Source organism: Aythya ferina (assembly GCF_964211825.1).
Source record: "Aythya ferina genome assembly, chromosome: 2".
Lineage (NCBI taxonomy): Eukaryota > Metazoa > Chordata > Aves > Anseriformes > Anatidae > Aythya > Aythya ferina.
In genome coordinates, this window is record NC_140297.1 from 19,145,998 (window position 1) to 19,162,368 (window position 16,371).

Consider the following 16,371-nt stretch of genomic DNA (forward strand, 5'->3'; position numbering starts at 1 on the left):
GATTAGCATAAGGAGCCACTGAGAGGGGAACTGAATGAGGGGCCGAGGGAAAGGTTTTCATTGACTTCAAAGAGTATTGGATCAGATCCACACTGAGCATCTGCAACTTCCTTTGATACAACAACAAACTGTAGATAACAAGCCTCTTCTCTCCATACATGCCCTACCTAAGGAATTATGTGGAAAAAGACTTTGAGACTGGCACCAGCGAGTTTCAGAAGAGAAAGTGGGTCTGTATAATCTATTTGGGAGAAGCTGTAGTTTCTAAGTGATCTAGGGTTGCAGCAGGTCTGTCTGAAAGCAAACATACCCTAGAGGTCACTGCAGAGCAGCCATCAGTCACTCTGCGTTCTGAGAGAAAATTGTCAGATTATTCTGGAATATAAAACTAAATTAAAAAAAAAAAAAGTATTTTCAGGTAACCCTGAGTAGTCACTGTTCATCCCTCTCCAAAACCATCTAACGATATGCTATACCTCCACAGAACAGGTTCACAAAACCTTATCCCATTATCTTTCTCATCGAGAACACCACCTTCTTCGTGCTATACCCTCCACTTCATACTCCTACTTACTCCCTATACAACACCTCACCCTATGAGGTCTTCCAGCTGTGGTGCAACCCAGCCTCCTCATCATCATCATGCCTGCATCACACCTCCCCAGCACCCACAAGCTGCTGCTCCACCATGGTTCCAACAAAGGGTTTCATTTGTCCTTTTCCAGCCAGTAGGTTAGTTCTGATAGCAGACAGGTCCCTGCAGCCACTGCTGTGGGTGCTGCAGGCTGGGAAGTCATCACAGGTAGAGCTGAACCCTTCTATTTGGCTGTAGTAACTTCTGAGGAAGTGGTTAATGGCTTAGTTAAATTCCACTGCAAAGTGGAGGAGTTTTGCTATGTCTCTTTGGAGTGGTTCATTTGCTGTCTCTGTTGTAGGCAACACTTTTATCAGCACTTTCCGCCTATTCTTGAGGCAGGTGTACAGCAATAAGGTGAAACCTTGCAGAAAAGAAGACAAATTGGGGCAGGGGTGATAGAAATAAGAAGAGCAATGGGGCCAAAGTAATAAGCCATCACAAACATTTCTACAGGCCTTTTCAACTGTGGATTTCAAACAATTTGCCAGAGTTAAAAGAATAAGCCTCTCAGCAGTGCTCATAAGTCCAAAATACATGCCGTTTCTTTCACCTACTGCTTAATTGCTGTCACCCCTGAATTCTGTGTCCTGAATTAGGACACAGAAGCTGTTCATTGCTCAAGGCAACAACGCCTGGCAATTTAGGGTGTGAGAGGCTAACTCAAACTGTAAGACAAGGCAGCATTTAGAGTCTAGAGTTGGCCAGGCCACTGCCTTACAAAAAGAGCCATGGATCTTTAAAACCAAGTGGTCAGGCCCTCAGTTTGACGTCCTAGCTGATAAAACAGGAAAGGTGAAAGCAGGGGCAGAACCAATCTTTTAACAGCTGGCTATAGGAGAAGACAAATTTGTAAACTGAAAGAGGGACAAAGAAAAAACATTTACCCCCTGCTTTTAATAGAGATTCATTCATAAAAGTAAAGCGAAGGCTACAAGGTCATAGAAAGTTACATGTGATCAGTTTTTGGAAAATGCTCTTCTTACAGACCAAGCCCAGAGGCAGCGGCTATTTGGACTATTGCCAAGGAGAAGTGTCATGGAGGCCCTTTTTTTTTCCTTCTCTGGGGGGCTAAGGAAACTCCAGCTAGACATATTGTACATGACAAGGTTTAATGACCTTTGTTCATAATGGACCCAAGCGTGAATACCCAAGTGCATTCAGGAGAGGCCCAGGACTAAGAGGTAATGTAAAGCCTAAAATAGGGAGTGAAGATTTTCTGGATTGGGAATAGGGTCATTCCTGGGGCAGTGGATGTGTGAGGGGTTCATTTTGCACCTGGTATTCTGATTAACAGTGCGGTCAATCTCCTAAATTTCTCAAGCATGAACACCTGCTTCTGGTTCTGTTCAGATCCTGGACCTTCATAAGACTTTCTCCTTCAGCAATCCAAGAAAATGCAGTGGTATCCCATGGCTCGATCAGAGCTGTCCCCAGGAGACTGCCACCTCAGGGAGGAGAGACCTCAGCTCACCCATTCCTGAGAGCTCGCTGCGACCTCTTTGCCTGCCATCTTCTACACGCTTTCAGTCCACTGTCCATATCCTCATCCTTTAGCACTGACTCCTGGAAAGGAAAGCAGTCGTGCTGACAAACCATGCGTGCAGGGAAGGCAAAGCTGGGTGAGCACATCTGATGCTGCTTCCCCAGAGCCTTCAGGCCATCCCCAGCACGCGCAGGTAGCTGCTGACTCAGGTGGGCACATGGCTGGTGTCTGATCATCTCTCTGGCACCAGGAGGAGCAGACTGGGGGAGCCAGGAGGGTTCAGGCACAAGGCGAGTGCAGTCTGGAAAGCCAGCATCAGGGGGATATTACAAAGGGATTTCTGGGGAGGAGAGAGGAAGGATACCACAGAGCAAAGGGAAGCCGGAGGGAGGGTGAGGGGGGAGGAGAGGGAGAGAGAAGACAGTATAAGGGAGGATAATAATGAGCATGAGTTTCTCTTTCTTCTGCCCAGTGGCAAGCTGCCAATCCCTTCCACACACATTCCTCTGCGCTACTAAAACCAATCCCCATGGACACACCTGCCTTGAGACAAATTCTTTCAGTCTTGAAAAAATCTGGGCACTTCTTCAATAAAGAGCTTTGCTTTTAAACTACTTTGCCTTTGTGAATTTTGGCAGCAGCTCACACTTGGAGAGCTTTTGAGAACCCTTTCTGTAATCAGATTTCCCTGCCCTGCCGCGGGGACTGCGGGCGAGTCACTTCCCACAGCTGTCCCTCAGCTTCCTATTCTGTGACATGTGGCTCACCACTGCCTCAAAGGGCTGCGGCGAGGCATCATTTGTGTGTAAAGAGCTGTGAAATCCATGAGGCTGATGGGGTGCTGAGCATTACACGGCATGCTGTGAGCCTAGTGTTACCACAGCTCATGGCTTGGGTACAGGAGGAGGTGGGACGGGCACAGAAGCATGGATGGAAAACACGTGGCTGCCCAAAAAGTGCAAAAAGTCACCAAGTGAATGGAGTGAGAGGCAGTTCGGTTGTGTGATGGCAGGACTCATTTCCACACAGCAGGGCCAAGGTTGAAGACCAGGACACACCAGCACATGAGTACTAAGCCCTCACTGTCTTGCTTGAAACCACAAAACAGAGCAAAACCCAAACAGAGGCTTTCTCAGTTCCTTCTCAGGCACCAACCACATACAGATTGCCTCCTGAGCCATCTCATGCTGAGATGCTCGTTCTGGGATGGCAAAATGCTATTTTTCTCTGAGAAAAGTCTTCCTTCTGCTGCACTTCTGACCAGAATCTGACCAGGATGTCAACAAACTTGAAGGACAAGCCAAATGGATTGCAGCATGGTGCCACAGGAAGGAGCATCCCTACAGTCCTGTGGGTACATGGCTAAAATATTGGACATTTCTGGTGAAAGGAGGGTGAAGCTGCTAGTAATACGTGAGTAACTGGCTCCTTCCCTCCCAGTCTTCCCTCTGTGCTCACAAAGAAGGCCATTCTGCCTCCCAGACAACGATGTTACTGTTAGCAAGCTGCTTTGCACCATTTCTATCTAAATCTGGCATGGAATATAAGAACATCAGTTCATTTTAGGCTGCATGGCAGTACGCAGCACAACCAGAGACTACAACTGCCTATTTCCTAACAAGCCTGTGCCACCTTTGCTCTGAAAAAGAGGGCAAGCATTGCTCTTTGTGTGCCGACATTGCCCTAATTTGGTTTAGCTCTGGTTTTAATACAATAGCTAGAAAAATGTGTGCTATTTTTACTTCCTCTCTTTCAATAATTCACTCCTCAAAAAACTACCAAAAGAAGTTTTAGAAAAAGTAGGGTCTGAAAATCAGGATGGCGTTAGGAGTCAAACAAAGTCTAATTCTGGCTTGGCTGCAAATTTAATTTGTACTCTTGAGCAAGTCAATTAAATTATTCTTATTGAGCCTTCCCTCGGCAAAATGGAGAACAATTACTTGCTTGTAGAGATGTTACAAAGACCAAGAAAGGCTTGGAATAGTTTATTTAAGATGTTAAATCTCCTCAGAATTATGTAGAAACATAAATTAGGGTATGTAAAAAGGTTATTTAAAACACAATGGGAGAAAAATTATCATCACTGAAACTAATTAATGCAATAGCAATGTTGAAAGACTTCTCACATGTAAAGAATGGCTTAAAATCACCTGGTAGAGTATATTCATATCAGAGAAGCAACTGTTGTTTATTTGCTTTGGTGGAACAAAGTCAGTGCAGTTGCACAAGGTGCAACTCTTGTAGCCTATGACACTCTTTAGTAGCGTCTTCAATTATTAGCATTCATTTATGCCCTCCAGAGGGACCTGAGAGGTGGGCCTGCGCAAACCTCATGAGGTTCAACAAGGCCAAGCACAAAGTCCTGCATCTGAGTCAAGCACAAATACTGGCTGGGTGGAGAATGGGTTGAGAGCTGCCCTGAGGAGAAGGACCTGGTGGTGTTGGTCGGTGAGAAGGTCAACATGAGCCAGCAGTGTGCACTTGCAGCCCAGAAAGCCAGACGTACCCTGGGCTGCATCAAAAGCAGCGTGGCCAGCAGGGCAAGGGAGGGGATTCTGCCCCTCTGCTCTGCTCTCATGAGACCCTACCTGGAGCGCTGCATTCAGCTCTGGGGCCCCAGCACAGGAAGGATGTGGAGCTGTTAGAGCAGGTTCAGAGGAGGGCCACGCAGATGATCAGAGGGCTGGAGCACTTCTCCTACAAAGACAGGCTGAGGGAGTTGGGGTTGTTCAGCCTGGAGAAGAGAAGGCTCCAGAGGGACCTTATAGCGGCCTGTCAGTACCTAAAGGGGACTACAGGAAAGCTGGGGAGGGACTCTGTGTCAGGGGGTGTAGTGATACAGGACTCTTTCCTCAGGCCATTTTGCTGTATGAGAGAGGAGGCTTCAGCCACCTAGCTCAAACAGCCAGTTGCCTACCATGATGTTCAGAGGTGAAAGGTAATTGCTGTCTGGGCTCAGACAAGCTTCTCCACTCATAGTTATGAACTTGCCTGTTCACTATGAGGTGGTCTCTGCCAACCATTTATATCCCAGGTGCTGACCTGAGGGCAGTTTGCATGCAAGTCTGTGGCATTCACTCTTTCATCCTCAGAAGGTGTCAGTGAGATCTAGTGTCTGCGGGGACAGATAAGAAACATTTATTTTGCCAGTTCCCATACTAGTTATGCTGATCTAAAAGAGAACCCTTTTCATCACAAAATGACTGTGCATGTCTTAAGGAAAGCGTAGGGAAGTTTAAAACCACTGTCAGCACCCTGATGTAAACCCACCCAGATGAAACAAAACTCCACATTAACAAGTGACAGGAGATATCCAGCTCCACTCCAGGCTGCTATCTGCAGCCACAAAGAGCACTCTAGCTTGGTATCCCTCCCAAAAACTCCACACTTGGGCAGGTGCTGTCTGATCTACCAGCACCTGGCTGAACACAGGAGTCCAGCTAGCTCTGATGACAACCTACCCATCACCATCTCCAACACTACATCAGACATCAGACCAGTAGCAACATCTATTCGCACTGCTTCACACCTCTGAGGACCTCTGTGCAATTTTGTTTTAGGCTGGCTGTGGTTATAACAGTGCCCATATGATGTTTGTATACGAGTTATGAAATTGTAGAGTTCTCCCTTAGAAAGCACCAGGAGAATGAAAAACTGCAAAGCTCCAAGACACAAGATTAAGAGCAAAAGTAATAGAGCTCTGATTTCTAAAGACATTGAACACTTTTAAGAATACACCAGGCCACAGAAGTCTAAGTAAATGAACACACCCTTTTTATTACTGAGGCAACCGAACCAGGGAGAATGGAAACAGCCTGTTATAGGTGAAGCCAAATGAGATGTTGCCTGGTAACTCTCAGCAGGGAGGCATTTAAACCCAGCCAGTTTCATGAAGCTGATGTTCTGACTCAGAGATGATTTTCTCTGAAAAAAAAAAAAATCTGAAAGCAGGAAAGCTCAATTTAACAAGCATATGATTTATTTTCCTGTTACAGAAAACCATGGTGATAATGCTTGGAGGAATTCAAAAGTATTTACAAACTTACACAAGGAAGAACAGACTAGGCATGTTTTCAACAAAAGGATCACTTTACTGAACATGTTTTTTGATGTTGCTTATTTCCCCAAATACAGAAAACTTCACATTATTTTTTTTCTTTTTATTTTCAGATTCTGAAACACCCAAGTGATAAGAGAAGTTTGGAGATATTACACAGATCATTATGTTATAGTATTATTTCTGTAAAAGGAAGTCCCTAGACCAAAGTCTACTTCATCTCTGCTGTTGGACAGAGAATCAAAGTCATTGATTTAAAAGAAGAAAGACTCCATGTCTCCACTGGTTGGTTCCATTTCCTGGAACAGTTTTAAATAGGGTCTCCTTCAGGACTTTGGCTTTTATGGATTCCCAGAAAAGTCATTGACTTGGGTAAAGGTCTCTTGCATCAGGGGAAACTAAGCCTCAAAGCTGATTTGGATGTTCATGTTATTTTCAGTTCCATTTAGGAAGATTTGATGATTTTATAGAAGTAAAAGCTCTGGCATGATCTGTCAATGTGCAACTGTGTTCCTGGGTGCCACAACTACTGTTCAGCGTAGGCAAAGTCCAGTTTAGGAGAGCATTTCACTTGAAAGGTCTCCAGACAGTTAATGATGATATAAATGTGAACTATTGAATAGATTTTTGTAAATTAAAACAAACAAACAAAAAAAAACATAAATAGATCAACACACCACACTAACGATGAAAGGCAAGCTGCCAAAGAGCTGTCATAAAAATGTGTATTTTATCAACCCCAATAGTAGCTAGAAAGAAAAGTTGCAGCAGTGTAGTTGCAAAAATTTGAGTTCTGTTAAAAGCATGTTTTTCACAATCCTGTTGTATGAGCAGTGACAAGAAGATCTATGAGCCACAGAGATCCACTTCTTACTGACCTGAGCTCAGTCTGAAGCTTAATGAAACACTGTTGGTACAGATCCTCTGCCCAGGAGGTGTGGGACCATTATCAAAGATGTGGCCTAGATGGCTGTTGCGCTGCAAGAGAAACAACCATCTTCAGCTTCCCAGGCACACATCTCCCTCCAGCCTCAAGAAGATGGTGTTGTAGTTTGTACAGAGCTGCTCCGTGATTGAGGCTGAGCACTGGAGGTGGAAGGAGGGGAGAGACAGCTCCCAAACCTCTTCTCATCAGCAGTACAAACATTCCCAAAAGGACCTCCTTTCACAGGATGAATCCACAACCAGAGTATGACTCACAGGAAGAACCCTCAGTTCACAGATCCTAGCGACAGGATGATCTTCTAAGGAGAGCAAAGCAGATACAGAGAGTGTCTGAAGATTTTCTCTGTAGGATGGACACTGAACATATAAATAGACTGGAAAGGACTGGAAAGATAAACCCATTGGGGGGTGGGTCGGTTTGTGATCAATTCAAAGATCTGTATGCAGATAATCAAAGCAATGCTGTAAGGACCTACAAGTGTATCTTTTTAGAGCAACATTCATATCTGTGCACCTCAAGGAGGTGAAGAGCATGGCTGATTAGCAGGTGGACAGTAGACAGCATGGATAACGGAGACCTACCCGAAAACCTCTGGCACCGAACACAGGAGGCGGATGGACCAGGAGTGCCATGTGGGGTATTAACAACAGTATGGAGCCAAATCTTGGACACCACATAAAACACAGAGGCTAACATATGAGAATGTAAAGGGTAGATATACAAGTGGAGATGGTAATGCATAAGAGACACAATTCATAACACAATACAAGGAACTGGTTACGTGCTTATAAAGGAGGTTTGTAATTAGGATATAATTTGTTACACTTGGTAGCAATGATACTCCAACAGTTACTTGACCATAGTGTTATGCTGGTACCTACTGTGCTATCCTGGATGAAGATGATCCCACTGGTGAGATGGGTGGGTGGGTGAGTCTTTGGGAGAGGTAAGGCTAGAAATACATTCTGAAGTAATCACTTGTGGCCAGTGGGTAAATGTCTGACCCCAAACAAACATGTCCCAGAAGACAAATTCAAAATACTTTAATGCCAGAAAGTATAGGAAAAAAATGGGAGGATCTAAAAGTTGCCTCTCACAGGTCAGCTGAGGATCCCCCCTCACACTTCTTCCAAAATTACTGATGGGAAAAAATTAGACCCTGAATAGCTGTCAGGGGTTCATTATAAAGTTGGAAACAAACAAACAAACAAATAAACAAAACCACCACATAAATGGGAATGATTGAAGGGACTGGCCCTTTCCAGTCTAGGAGAGGGATGACTGAGGGAGTCAAAGCGGTGGCCACAGAAGGGGAACTTCTCTGAAGGAAGAGAACCCCTGGAAGGCAGCTGTGAGGATGCAGGGAGCATCAAGGCTGTTCAGGGCAAATAGTCGTAAGCTCATAGTGCTGCAGAGCAAACCTAGTTTTCTCCCCAGTGCCTGAGCAGCAGTAGGAAGACCTGAGCATTGCACCTCATTACCCGGTGAGGATGTGGAGTCTCCATCACTGCAGAATTTATGAATGGCTTAAGCAAACATTTGGTAGGTCCGAATTAGGAAGCAGTGACCCTGTGACTGGGCGAATGGGTGGACTGAATCTCAGAGCACCTTCTGTTGTCTGTTGGCACACACTGCAGGTCACTGGAGGGTCTCTGAATAAATTATCTGTCCAAATGCCATCGCATAGCTATACTGGAATAACTACACTCCCCCCAGTCACATCATTTTCTTCATCCAAAACCAACTGTATGTGTTTGTTACCTAGAAATCTACTCATGTATTTCATACCAAGAAGTGAGACTGAAGGTTTCCAATGATACTGCAATTCTCTGTATTTAGGTAGATTCATTAACACAAAGAAAAGCTATCTGTTAAGATTTGTGTCCCCGGGTATCACCACCAAAATGAACATACCTGTATGCAGACAACTTCAGTTCTAGCTGATCTCAGTGAGCTACCTGGTCATCTCACGGTATTGGTATGACTTTCAGCTCTGTCTCAAGTACCATAAGCCTTGGAAAATGATGTCCATCCAGTCCCAGAACCATACTTCTTTTCTGAACCACAGCGGAAAACAGATCTTTATGTTAATTAAGAACAGAGATATAACAAAAACATCTGCTTTTAATAAGAACATCGGCTTCTTTCCTCATCCCTGTCTTGTAAGACTATTAATAATATTTGGCACTGTAGACGTTTTCTCACTGGCACCAAACTGTGCTAGAACCTCTTTTCCAAAGGGAATTCTTGATCAGTCCACAATGGGAGCTTTTGCCTCCCCATTTCTATTTCACCAATAGTCTGGCACTTTATAAAGTTTGTTAAAAAAGTGGTTTCCACTAACTAGACACATTGACAGCTCAACTACACCTGTAAAACTATAGTTTAAGGCCTGGCACAATACAACACAACCTCAGAGAGCAGAGTTTAGAAGAAGAAATTAAATGTAAGACAAAACCAGAGTGAGGATGGAAAAGGGCTGGGTTGGCCCACCAAAGCAGCTTCTTGGGTGATGGTGGCTTCTGCATGCAGTCAGCAGAGAGCCACCGTCAGCCAAGCAGGCTGGTAAATCAGTCAGCGAGAGCCTCACTCAAAACTTCAAGCAACAAATGAAAAATTAATGACAGCACAAAGACCTGCTTTTCCCAAGAGATGACCACAGCCATCAGAAAAAGTACAGTAGGTTGTTCCCTTGTGGGTGCCTCCTTTTAATATACAGGATTGCCAGTGCTCCTTAGTTACATATTAAAACCTCGAGTGTGTTGTAAATAGGATCAGAAAATATTTGGGGGTTTTAACACAGAGAAATGTGAACATTCCGGGAATTAAAAGTGAAGAATTCTTCACTTCTTGCTAGTGTAGGGTGACTTAGAGGGACTTAGAGACAGAAATGAAGGCAGACTCGTATGTGGGTCCTTTCCATGATTCTATTCAGGGCTGTGTTGTAAAGTTTAAAAACCTCATAGCACAGGTCTTTCTGGTTATGCGATGCCTTCCTTGTCACTATTAGGAAAAACCAGGTTGCCCATGCTCAGCCTCTGTCCCCCTTCCACAAACGCCAGGCTCTTACTGGCACCTAGTGGTGGACAGAGGCACCAACACCAGCCACGAGCCTTGCTGTCAAGGCGATGATTGCATTATTCAGTGTATGATTTAAAGCAAAATATCCGGTTAAAAGAGCCATGTACATTTTTCTGTGATATTAATTTCACGAAGAAAAATCTGAGAATGTTCCTTGCAATAAATTTTAGAGAGACATGATAAACAAGATGGCCCAAAAGCTTAAATAAAAAAAAAAAAAATCTAACCCGAAGCTCGGTATTACAGCTTCAGAATGCATTTTATAATTAACTGTATGTGGCTTTCTCAGAGCAATGTAACTATGGAGATAAAAGAGGATTTGCAAACAGGGAATGACCAAAGGCTAGTGTTTGCGTGGGCTGTTGCTCAGTCTGTTACATTAATCCATGAAGACAGGTGAGAAATGCACTCCTACCTCCTCCCCCTCCATAAACCAGGGAGAAATAAGACACAGAAGCAGGCAGCACCAAAGCAAACACACTGTGCAGATTCTCCTTTCTCCTGAGAGGGAGAGGGTACCTAGAGGTCCAGGCCCATTTCTTTCCAGCTTTCTGCCATCCATGCTACAAAACCTCTCAAACACCATGCCTGCCAGGCACAGGCCCCCAGAGAGTCACCTGGACAAGCACAAATGCCCATACAGCACTTCTGAATTTCCCTGACATGTACCTGTGCAATTTCCTTTCTATTTTCAACAGATTTCAACAGGAATTCTTCGTTTACAGACACGAGGATCCTTCTGCTCATCCAGACATGGGGAAGACATACCAGGTTCCTCCCTGAAACCCTGCAGAGCCAGGAGAGGTCTTTCTGCTGTAACACTGTGTGGGTTTTGCTTCTGACCCCAACTGACTCTGTCCCTTACACGCCGCCCACAATACTTGAATTTATTGTAGATGTTTTCCACTGCTAAAGGATCAATCTTCTGAGCTGTTAAACCAGCTCTCCGCAGAAATGGGCTCTGTGTGGTTTTACTAACAGTAATATCACTTAGATTCCCTAATAGAAACATTTTAGTACCCCAAAATATTGCTGTTCAAGATCATATTTGTCCTTTGAAGTATTTCACCACTTAATTTATGGATAAATGGACTTTCCCTAAACATATGCATTAGATTAGCCTTCGACACACCATTCCACCAGCACATGTCATTTACTTTGATCCCCATTTCAGTCGTCCTGGATGGAATCCAGATAATTCTAAAAAGTGCTTTTTGCTGTATGAATCTCAGCTGTAGGTTTATGGTTCGCTGAGGGTTTAAGATTTCATTAAAGCACCACAATTTGCTATCTATAAAGGTTAGGGGGTTGTTGCATGTATTTCTAACTCTTTCAAATGAATATTTGGTAGCAGAAGGTAATAAATTATGGCATAAGTATATACACAACCATGTATACTTTGAAAGAGAGGAGGAAATGCTTTACATTTACCTGTGGCTAATGACCTAATGCATTTGAAAAAGAAAGGACATTTTTAATGCACTAGGAAATAAATGTGATGAATGAATCTCTTATCAAACACCTTTTTATTTTTTTCCTTTGTGATTGTTAGTGTCCTTCACAACATAATACATTCATGGAAAAAAAGTATTTTCTGACCATTTTGCACATTTAATCATTTTCAATTTCCTTAAAAGGTTTTTTCTTTTTTCTTGTTGTTGTTGTAGTTGCTTTTTTGTTGCTTTCCCCTCCTCTCCCCCCCCCCCCCCCCCCCCCGTATCAGTCTTTAAGGATTTGCATTATTTTATACTTTAAACAAAAGTACCTATATTCTCTGAGAGCTGGATATTACAAAAAGCAGCATGACTGTTTGGTTATATTGTTGTTTTGTTATTAGTTTAGCAGCAGAAGCAATTCCCTTCAGTGCTCACCTCTCTTCGTGTCTGCCTGTCAATATCCATTGTCTAACACAAAGAATGCCTAAATTGAAGGAACATTTGAAGGTATTGAAGGAACTCTTCCACAGCTGAGCAATTTTAAATTTCTCTAATTTATCTGAATTTTCCATAGGTACTTTTTGGTTTTGTATTTCTCCTTAGAATATTCTGCAATGCTGCACTAGCTTCTGAAATCAAAAAATGTTTATTACCGACTCCCTAAAGAAAAACAGACATTACAGCAAATACTCATATGTATAACTACAGCTTTCTGTACTTGGCCAAAGGAAAACTAACTGTTCACAGTTAGCTCCAATTTTACCAATTAATTGCTTAGTTCAAGTTTGTCTTTAAGACAGCCATTTTAATACAGTTTTCCCCCCTCTTATTACCCAGGTATCTTGTCCCTCAGCTTTCCACTTGAAATTCTGATCTCTGATGCATCCTTTAAGGTAAAAATAAAAAAGATGACACACACAGAAAAGGGCGGATCAGCCATATTCCTTTGGACTCTCAGCTGGAAATGTATAAAGGCTATTTTCTAGATCAAAAATGAGGAACTGTCCTTTCTGGTTCAGTTACAGAGAACAGAACACCATCTGCATGTCCTACTCTGAGGCACTCTATTTCCTTTTACTCAGACTTTAATGAAGTTGCAGAATATATAGTAGTGTAAAGAGCACAGAGGTTAACGGCAGAGTCATTTGCAGCCAGAGTTTTAAAAGTAGAGGAAGCTAAAAAGGCAAAAATAGTGGAATTTAATTTAGGGAACAAGAAGGGGGTGGGGGCAGAGAGGGGGTCTCAGCTCCAGCACGAGGGGCCTGGCAATGAGACCATGACAAGAGCTGTGCTGGGGCATACCAACAGCTGGTGGTGTTCTGCATGCCAGGAGATGGCTACAGAAGAGCACAAGACCAGAGCAGGCACATGGTGATATTCAGCTCAAAGTATTTTGTGGCAATCTGTGTCTTAGAGACTTCTTAAACAGAGAATTATTGTCAACCAGAGAGAAATGCAGACCCGAATGCAACAGCTCTGCTGGCCCCTGGAGACCTTACATGCTCCAGAAGAAGGCATGGCAGGTACCTATAGCATTGCAAGTGTCCTGGAAGGGCCACACAAAGCACTCCAGCACCAAAGAACTGTTCTTCTCTCCTAACTGAGCTTTCCATTCCTCCCAAACAGACACTGCACCTCCTGGCACAGTCGGGACGTTTTCATGATGCTGTGAAATCTGAAGGACATTACCTGAATGGGGGTAGCACACACAGCAGTACCTTCCTGGTTCTGCGTTGTTCAGAGAGATCCCACTAAATAGCTTCTAAAAAGGGATGAAAAAAGGGAAGTTAATAATGTAGGTCTTTAAAAGCTCACCATCTGGAACAAGCATGTAGGAATCAGATTCAAAACAGGAGAAAAACCATAAAAAGAAGGCTTCACAGGGGGGCTTTGAAGAACAAACATTAGCAGCCCAAAGAAACGAAGGGGAGGATGCCTTTGGATTAATAGCGAAGACTACCCCCTGCCCCCAGAAACTTCGAGAGCAGTCAGACACATAAATCACCCAGGTACCAGCGCTGGAGTCACGACCTCCGAGGAACTTGCAAAACATGCAGGATCCCAAAGGGTGAGCTTTTGGTACAGGGCTCCACAACTTCAAAGTGGCTCTGCAGAGGGACCTCCTCCTCGCTGCACAGTCTGGAATGAGGATTCTTGCTGCTGAGATAAGGACCTGGGCGCAGCTTGCATGGTTTCATCCCACGGTGCATGCTTTGTGTGCAGAGCTGCAGGCTCCAGGCTGGAGAAGGCCTGCGCTCCCCTGGGGCCTCACTACCTAATTACTAATATTATTACTAATATTAGTAATAAAGAAATCACAGAATCACAGAATGGTTTGGGTTGGAAGGGACCTTTAAGATAACCCAGTCCCAACCCCCTGCCATGGGCAGGGCCACCTACCACCAGGCCAGGTTGCCCAAAGCCCCATCCAGCCTGGCCTTGAACACCTCCAGGGATGGGACATCCACAGCTTCTCCGGGCAGCCTGTGCCAGCGCCTCACCACCCTCTGAGCAAAGAATTTCTTCCTAATATCTAATCTAAATTTCCCCTCTTTTAGTTCAAACCCATTACCCCTTGTCCCATCACCACACCCCCTGACACAGAGTCCCTCCCCAGCTTTCCTGTAGGCTCCTTTAGGTACTGGCAGGCCGCTGTAAGGTCTCCCCGGGGACTTCGCTTCTCCAGGCTGAGCAACCCCAATTCCCTCAGCCTGTCTTTGTAGGAGAGGTGCTCCAGCCCTCTGATCATCCTCGTGGCTTCGTCTGGACCTGCTCTAACAGCTCCAGAGAAGCAAGAACGTGCTACCTCTGAACCCACCAGGCTGAGAACCAGTGTCAGTGCCACGCGTCTCGCTCCCGGCCCCAGGTCATCAGGGGAAAGCCAGTGAAGAAACCACATGGCAGCAACTCCCTGAAGCAAGTTTTTCTGTGGTCCTCAGCAGCTTTGGTTACTGGGGCTCCATTCCTTTTTGGGCTACAGCCCTAGAGAAGGGGGACACAGTTACACGGGGGCCACACTGCAGCTGAGCATAGGTCACCCACCACAGCACAAACCTCCAGCAACGCCTCCTATCACTCTGTACACAGTGAGCAGTGGATTCATGATCAGGAAAGAATTAACAGATTGGCTGAAAAACAATGAGGAATAAACTGTTCTAACAGCTTCCTTAACCAGGTGTGTGCCAGAAGACTGAGACTTACATCCTTGCTCATCTGCCATCAGCACAGCTTAAACCATGGGGAAAAAGCTCCCATGTTCTGCCAGAGGTGGGATGTTTAAAATGGTGAGCCTGGCAGGTATCAATTGCTTCTCACCACCACAAGTTTAAAATCAAATCAGCACTGCGGCCAGAAGCTGCAGCATGTACTCTAATTTCTGCAAGGGAAAAAGAAATCCTGCCGAGGCATTTATCTGGGGCTGTTATGGATTGTTCGTAAGGAGAGCAAAGCCAGTATTTGCATGCAGAAACACTCGTGCTTCTTCTCTCCTAAATGCATGTTACATGCATTACTCTTAGTTGTATCGATCGAGTAATTGCAAGGGTGATGTGCTATCTGGACATCTAAGTGGCTGCTTGTTCACAGGGCATGATTTGCAGCCGCAGCTGCTTTGCCTTTCCCTATAAATACACCTGTAGCAGTACCCAGTTTAAATTGGCCTCCAGTCCTTAAAAAGCAGACCCAAATACAAGTGCTTTTGCCAGTTTAAGCCTTGATGGTGTTGTCTGCTTTTTCTGATAGTTTCATTTCTGGTTAGGTAGTTAATACTGTATAATACAGAACAAAATATTCTTGTTGCAGGGCAACAAAGCCAATAATAGCGTTTAATATGAGATAACTTTGTTTTTAGTCTAATTCTTCTAGCACAAACTCTAAACCAAAGCAAAAAATATATATATTGTGTGTGATCAGCCCTGTGTGTGCACACCCTTTCCATTGCAGCAGCCGCGTGTGTAAGGCGTTGAGCTCAGCGGCAGCCGAGGACATCCAGCGCACGGCGTGGGCAGCGCCACGGCTGTCATCGAGCCCCCTGCTCAGCCCTGTGACGCCGCGCACCGCGAGATGGATGGCAGGAAGGCTCCTGGATGATCGCCTCTGCTGTCTGCAGTGGCAGGGAGGGGGGCACGCAGGTGATTAATGGCTTTGTTCTGTATAATGAGACACAGTGCAGTGAAGCCAGAGTACCGTGATAAAAATGCTGGAGATGTGATGCCTGCAAGGCCTTAGACAACAATTCCAGGCTGGGGGGAAAGTGCTGCTGGACACGGAGGAGAGGCTGAGCCTTAGGGGCTGGCAGGGGACAGAGCCTCTCTCACTCTCCTGGGCAATGTTTTGCCACTTGGGGAAGCAAAACCAGGGGAAGATCTCTCCAAAATCTTTCCTTTTAATCCCTGATTCAGTTGAGGAGGGAACTGAAACGTGGTAGGGAGGCTTTGGAGGTGAGGGACCCAATGTGACGCTCCCCAAATGGCCTGGCGACAAGGAGCATTGGCAGGCATGGTGTTGCTGCTGGGCCGGCCGTGTCCCCAGGCCGTGCCTGGTGCCGAGGCAGAGCAGGTAATCAATGCAGCCCTCCCTTAAGTATCCAGAAAATGAAGAACGGTAAGAGAAAGAGATTAGTCCTGCAACTTGCATGTTTAATGTAATTGACATTGATTTAACTGCTGGTTGTTGTGTTCTTTTTTTTTTTTTTTTTTTTTTTTTAGACAAAACTCAATAAAAAATGGACTG

General features: G+C 44.8%; 1 long non-coding RNA gene across 1 annotated transcript; it reads right to left on the reverse strand.

Annotated features, from left to right (window-relative positions):
• Nucleotides 1-1,511: 1,511 nt before the first annotated feature.
• Nucleotides 1,512-11,022, reverse strand: LOC311432561. Its single transcript, XR_014690132.1, has 3 exons — nt 10,874-11,022; nt 9,038-9,180; nt 1,512-2,200 (listed from the first exon to the last, which is right to left on the reverse strand). It is a non-coding gene; the product is annotated as an uncharacterized lncRNA (long non-coding RNA).
• Nucleotides 11,023-16,371: the final 5,349 nt, after the last annotated feature.